The sequence below is a fragment of the Ovis canadensis genome, chromosome 14 (assembly GCF_042477335.2).
Source record: "Ovis canadensis isolate MfBH-ARS-UI-01 breed Bighorn chromosome 14, ARS-UI_OviCan_v2, whole genome shotgun sequence".
Classification (NCBI taxonomy): Eukaryota; Metazoa; Chordata; class Mammalia; order Artiodactyla; family Bovidae; genus Ovis; species Ovis canadensis.
Genome location: NC_091258.1, coordinates 77,730,818 through 77,737,515, shown reverse-complemented (window position 1 = coordinate 77,737,515; position 6,698 = coordinate 77,730,818). Strand labels below are relative to the sequence as shown.

General features: G+C 45.8%; 1 pseudogene; it reads right to left on the bottom strand.

The window, feature by feature from the left end:
* Positions 1–4,332: 4,332 nt before the first annotated feature.
* On the bottom strand, positions 4,333–5,288 carry LOC138418537 (vomeronasal type-1 receptor 1-like; annotated as a pseudogene).
* Positions 5,289–6,698: the final 1,410 nt, after the last annotated feature.

The window sequence follows — 6,698 nt, the reverse complement described above, 5'->3', positions numbered from 1 at the left end:
AGGATAGATCCAAGGAAAAGAAACCACGATCAGGAGGAGATACCTGCACTCCGTGTTCACTAGTACCTTATTACAACAGCCAAGACCTGGAAACAACCCAAGGGTCTACTGATAGAAGAACAGATAAGGAAGCTGTGGCGTGTTACACAGTGGAATATTTTTTTATTCAAGTTTTGTTGCTTTACAGTGTTGAGTTACGTCTACTGTACAGCAATAGAATCCGCTATACACATACGCTTATCCACTCTTTGTTACATTTCCCTCCCATTTTGGTCACCGCAAAGCACTGAGTAGAGTTCCCTGTGCTATACAGTAGCTTCTCATTATTTGTCATTTTATACATAGGGGTTGGAGAAGGAAATGGCAACCCACTGCAATATTTTTGCCTGGGAAATCCCGTGGATGGAGGGACGTGGCGGGCTACAGTCCATGGGGTCGCAAAGAGTCAGACATGACTGAGCAGCTGCACAGTAAGCGCAGCTGCTCCAGTTAAAAAGGCTGAGGGCATTTCGCCATTCAGTTAGAGGAAAACATGAGCCCCACTGATGTACAGAACACAAATGCAGAGAGAGTCGCAGTGAAATATCGCAGCAGGAATTGCTGAGCCGACTGCAGCCGGTGAAGGAACTGTGAAGGTTGTCCTTACAGGGCAGCCTGTCTCTCTGTGTTTCTGTTTGTGTGTGTGTCTGTCACTGGATCTTATTTTAGGACTTGCAGGTTCTAACCCCAACTCTGTACATCAATTTATCTCACCTTACTCACATCCAGCAGTAATCAGTTAGGTTCGAGGAGGTCACTAGAACCGTTTCTACAAGATTCAGAAGCCCGGGGCTCCACTCATACGGGACTTGGCACAGATTCCACAGTGACCCCCTCCCTCTTCCCCTCATTGTCAGGGACCCCAGGACACAGGATTGGCAGTGAACTCACGGCTCTGGTCCCACTCAGGTACACACCCCAGCACATTCCCCCCTTCCACCTGCCAGCCAGGACATGGATGGGGCAGCTCAGGACAAGGCAGGGGCACCTGTCCTGCGCAAGGTGCTGACAACGCAGCTCTGAGCTCCTCTCCTGCTGAGAGCCTGCTCTCCTGTTTCCTGCCCTGAGACTGAACACAAGGGAGCACTCACCTGCCTGCACTCGGCGCCACACTCTGTGCAGGGAAGTGGCAGTCAGGATGGGCCCCAGTTATAGGGACAGGGCCCCTGGGCCCGCTCTCCCCACAGAGGAGCCATTATCATGTCATCTGGAGCGGAGGTGACACTGTCTGCATGGAGAGTCTGGGGCGTCTCCAGTGAGGGCCAGATCTTACCCCCAGTGCTCATCACCCTCACCCATGCCTGGGGACTAGGGACAAGTCCTGGCAATTACTGAGAAGGTCCATGTGAGCAGCTGAGCAGAGGGCAGGAGAGTTTTCTGTGTTCCCTGTGGGAGAGCCCAAGTTCACAGTGACAGTCATAGTCGGGGGAGGGACACTCACAGAGCACGCGGGCTCCCTTCACTGTCTCCCGGTGGGCATTTTCCTTCATGGCCTCACTCTTCCAAACTGTTGCAAAGTGTGTTCTCACTGATCATCAGCGTGGGATCTGGAGGCTGGGCTTCCCTTGAATTTAAGTTTCACAGCACTTTCTATATGTGATCTCGGCCTGTTTAATCTGGAAAATAATGTCTTTGGAGCTGCTGTTTCCCTCCTCCCAGTCCTCAGGTCTCCCTCGTGTCCACATGACTCTATAAGGAGATTATAATTTGTTCTAAGTCACCCATGGATCCCCCTCCGACCACCAGCCTGTCTCTAGGTTCTGAGCCATTTGAGTTGGATAGGAGGTAAAATAGACTTTGTCAAGGGACAAAGAAGAACACTACATAATGAACAAGGGACAAGCGATCGACTGAAGAAAAAGATGTAATAATTTTAAACACATATGCACCAACATTTGTTGTGCAGTTGCTAAGTAGTGTTTGACTCTTTGTGACCCTATGAACTACAGCACATCAAGGTTTCCTTGTCCTTTGATATCTCCCAGAGTTTGCTCAAGTTCATGTCCACTGAGCTGGTGATGTCATCCAACCATCTCACCCTCTGTTGTCCCCTTCTCCTCCTGCCCTTCCATTGAGTTGGCTCTTCCCATCAGGAGGACGAAGTATTGTACCTTCAGCTTCAGCATCAGTCCTTCCGATGAATATTCAGGGTTGCTTTCCTTTAGGATGGACTGGTTTGCACTCTCTGCTGTCAAAGGGACTCTCAAGAGTCTTCCCCAGCACCACAATTCAAGCATCAATTTTTCACAGGAGCACCTCAAAGTATAAGCCAAATATTGATAGACATAAAAGGAGAAATCAACAGAAACACAGTCATAGGAGGGGATTTCAACTTTCCACTTACATCAGTAAATAGATCGCCCAGGCAGAAATGAAGAAGGAAGCACAGCCTGAAAATAACACATTGGACCTTTGAGTCTGTAGTTGGTATATATCGAACATCCATGCGAAAGCAGCAGGAGACGCAATGTCTTCAGTGGCACGTAGGTTGTTCTACAGGAGGTTCACAGGCTGGGTCATAAAGCTAGCCTCAGTAAAGTTAGGAAAATTGAAATGATCTCAGAAGTCTTTTCAAATTGCAATGCTATGAGACGAGAATCAACTACAAGGAAAAACCTAAAAAAAAAAAAAAACCACGTGGAGACTAAACAACATGCTACTGAGAAACCAGTGGTTTGCAGAAGAAATAAAGGAGGAAACGAAAAATCCAGGAGACGAATGAAAATGAAAGCAAGCTGATTCAAAACCTATGGGATGCCGCAGAAGCAGCTCTAAGAGGGAGGTTTATGCAGATGCAAGCCACAGAACTAGACAAAAACTCAGCTAAACAACCTAATATTACACCTATGGGATGCCGCAGAAGCAGCTCTAAGATAGAGGTTTATGCAGATACAAGCCACAGAACTAGAAAAAAAAATAACACAGCTAAACAACCTAATATTACACCTAAAGCAACTAGAGAAGGACAGCAACACCCAAAGTTAAAAAAGTCATAAAGATCACAGCAGAAATCAATAAAATGGAGAGAAAAATAAGTGATAGAGGAGGTCAATGAAATTAAAAGCTGGTTCCTTGAGAAGATAAACAAGATTGATTAACCTTTAGCCAGACTCGTTAAGAAAAAAAAGGGAGAGATCTCAATCAATAAAATCCAAAAAGAAAAATGAGAAAGTACAACCAACACCCCAGAAATACAAAAAAATCTTAAGAGATCACTTGGGTCTATAAAATGGAAAACGTGGAAGAAATGGACAAATCCTTAGAAAGGTACAACTTTCCAAGACTGAACCAGGAAGAAATAGAAAATATGAACAGACCAAATCCCACAATGTCCAAAGAAAAGACAAAATAAAACTCAGGAATAGTAAGATAGGACAAACAGAAAAAAAAATCCCAAGTTGCTGTTTGCAAGGATGAAAATGAAATATTCAAGTGACAAATATGAAGAGGAAAGCCTCTAGTCTGTCCTTCCAATTATTGTGTCTGCCTAAACAATAACATTTAATGATGGTCGACGATGTAAAGAAAACCCAGGTTTAAAGGAGGAGGTAATATAGAAAAAGACCTCCTTCACTTTGCAGATTTCTTATCTTCACTAGGAAATACCATCTCCATGCAGCATGGACTAATACTTAATGAGACCAGTAACTGAATTACGGGCTAACGTATGCCAGGAATTACCCACAACTAATGGAGATAAAGTTTGTGGAAACTCTTGAAATGATCCACAAGAGCGGAGTGTTCTTTCAGAAAGCTGCCATGGCCAAGGGTGAATGGATTCTTCGATAATAACCTGTGTCTTTTCTGAGCAGATAATTTCATGGATTGACTTTGAGATCCCCCACGTTAGCACCTGCAGTAAATCAACCTCCTTTGTTCCTTGGATTTTACATACAAATGTCAACAGGCATCTACAGCTTGTTACAAAGTAAATAAGTCGTGGGAATGGGATGTCCAGCATGGTGACTGTGGTTCATCGCACTGCGTTGCGTTGTTGGAAAATGCTGAGGCATTCACACGTTAAGCTCTCACCAGGAGAAAGCATTTGTGCCATGTGTGGGGAGGGGTGCAGATGGAAAGGAGAATTGTGGTGATCAATTTGCAGCATGTGGCAGTATCCATACGGCGTGATGTTACTTATTAATTATGACTAATGTAACGCTCCTTATTCATTATGACTCAGGTAAAACCCGTGGTGCTGATTAGTTACAGGATAGTTTCTGCTATAATTCAAGCTGTCTGCTAAATACAATAAATTTAAGGGGAGAACTTTTAGCCATACCTGCTAACAACTCAAGAGCAGATCCTAGCAGTTCTAGGATCCCTGAGGAGCAGCAGGAAGGGAGAAATGGTGGGAAAACGGGAAACAAAGATATCAGAGGTCTGTATCAACCATTGTCGAAAATCAAAAAAGGCAGTGATATAAAAAACAAGAATAGAAGTCACCACGTAGAAGATGACGAAGGTGACCACCGGCATCAGGATGGTGCGGGCAGCTGTGGTCTCCGGGGGGCATCTGTGGTGCCCAGTGGGGGTGTGGATATACCGCACCCTCTGGTGGTGTCTGTGCAGGAGAAGCACCGAGGAGCCGCAGGACCAGACCACGAGGCCAATAAACACGGCGTCCGAGGTGGACCACAGGACGACAGTCCCTGCGCTGGGACTTGAGAGCAGAACCAGTCGCCCTGCGCATGAGTATAATTGTGTCTGTTCACTGAAGCAGTGATTTTGACAGGAACATAAATTACATTAAAACACTGAACAGCCAACAGGTGCAGCAGAAAGAAGCTGAGACCCTGGGGGCTCCTCCCCTGAGCCATGACCTCCCTTCTCTCCCGGGGTTGAGCGTGAAGGGCTGATAGGTGCTCAGGACGCAGGTGCAGCACAGGGCGGTGCTGCGAGCCACTTTCTGTAAACAGTACACGAATTTACACCCAAGAGGAGACGGGCTTCCTTGAAATGAAAGCTGCCATTGTGTGGGGGATCCCCGAGGAGAGAAGAACCAAAAGGTTGGCCACAGCTGTGTGGCTGAGAATCTTGTCTGTGGGTCTCTTCTTGTCTCCAGACAAGATAGGAGAGATGTGATAGAAAAAAAGAATGGCATTGGCCAGAGACCCAACTCCCATCTGTAAGAGATACATGGTTTTCAGGGCTGCCTGGCTTGCGGTCACACGGGCATCTTTCTCCAAAGACGTGGAGTGGCTGTCAGAGTGGCCTGGAGCGGAGGAGAGGCTGGGCAATGATGACATCAGCAGTCTTCTCACGGAACCAACTAGGAAAGGGAGTCTCACCCTTCAACTCTCTTGAGAAAAAAAGACGCTGTCATACTCCAGAGAGATGGTTTCACCTGCAGAACATACAGTTGGCATTAGGTATACCTTTCACCATCACAAACTTTTATCTACTCCTATTGACTTGTGCATTCCTGTTCTCCACACGTGTGAGCAAGGTCCACGACCATAGGGACCGTGTCCGTCTCGTTCAACAACATTGTTGACCCATAGTAATTTTTAAAATATATAACAAGTATGTGAATAAGTGACAGGAGATAAAGACAAACTCTACCCCTTTAGAATCCACGGTCATCTTGCTTATTACAAGACTGTATCGGGTGATGTCACCAACATGGCAACACAGGAGGCTCCTTCCTCCCACAGACACAGCAAAAACACTTACACGTGGATCAGCTCCTTCGAGAGAAATGCAGAAAGGCTTCTACACTGAGTGACTTGTACACATCGGATGACTTAGAATCACGCCACGTCAGAATGGGTGGGGAATGCTGGGACACCTGCTCACCATGAACCCCACCCCCAGCACAGGGCCTCCCAACCACAATGAAACCCTCAATGCCTTGCTTCTCTGTCAAGGATCTGAACCTCGTACCAGCATGCTAAGTTTTTAAAATTAAGTTAGTTTAATTGGAGGTTAATTCCCTTACAATATTGTGGTGGTTTTTTTGTATGCATTGACATGAATCAGCCATGGGTATACATGTGTCCCCCATCCTGAACCCCTCTCCCTGCAGGGCTGTCCCAGTTCACCGGCTTGCCCTGTTTCATGCATCAAACTTGGACTGCTGATCTATTTCACATACGGTAATATACACGTTTCAATGCTATTCTTTCAAATCATCCCACCCTCTCCCTCTCCCACAGAGTCCAAAAGTCTGTTCTTTACATCTGTGTCTCCTTTGCTGTCTCTCATATAGGGTCGTCATTGCCATCTTTCTAATTTCCATATATGTGCGTTAATACACTGTGTTGGTATTTTTCTTTCTGACTTACTTCACTCTCTATAACAGGCTCCAGTTTCATCCACTTCATTAGAACTGATTCAAATGCATTATTTTTAATAGCTGAGTAATATTCCATTCTGTGTATGTACCACAGCTTTCTTATCCATTCATCTGCTGATGGACATCTAGGTTGCTTCCGTGTCCTGGCTATTGTAAACAGTGCTGCAGTGAACATTGGGGTACACATGTCTCTTTCAGTTCTGGCTTCCTTGGTGTGTATGCCTAGCATTGGGATTCCTGGGTCATATGGCAGATCTATTTTCAGTTTTTTAAGGAATTACCACACTGTTCTCCATAGTGGCTATACTAGTTTGCATTCCCACCAACAGTGTAAGAGGGTTCCCTTTTCTCCACACCCTCT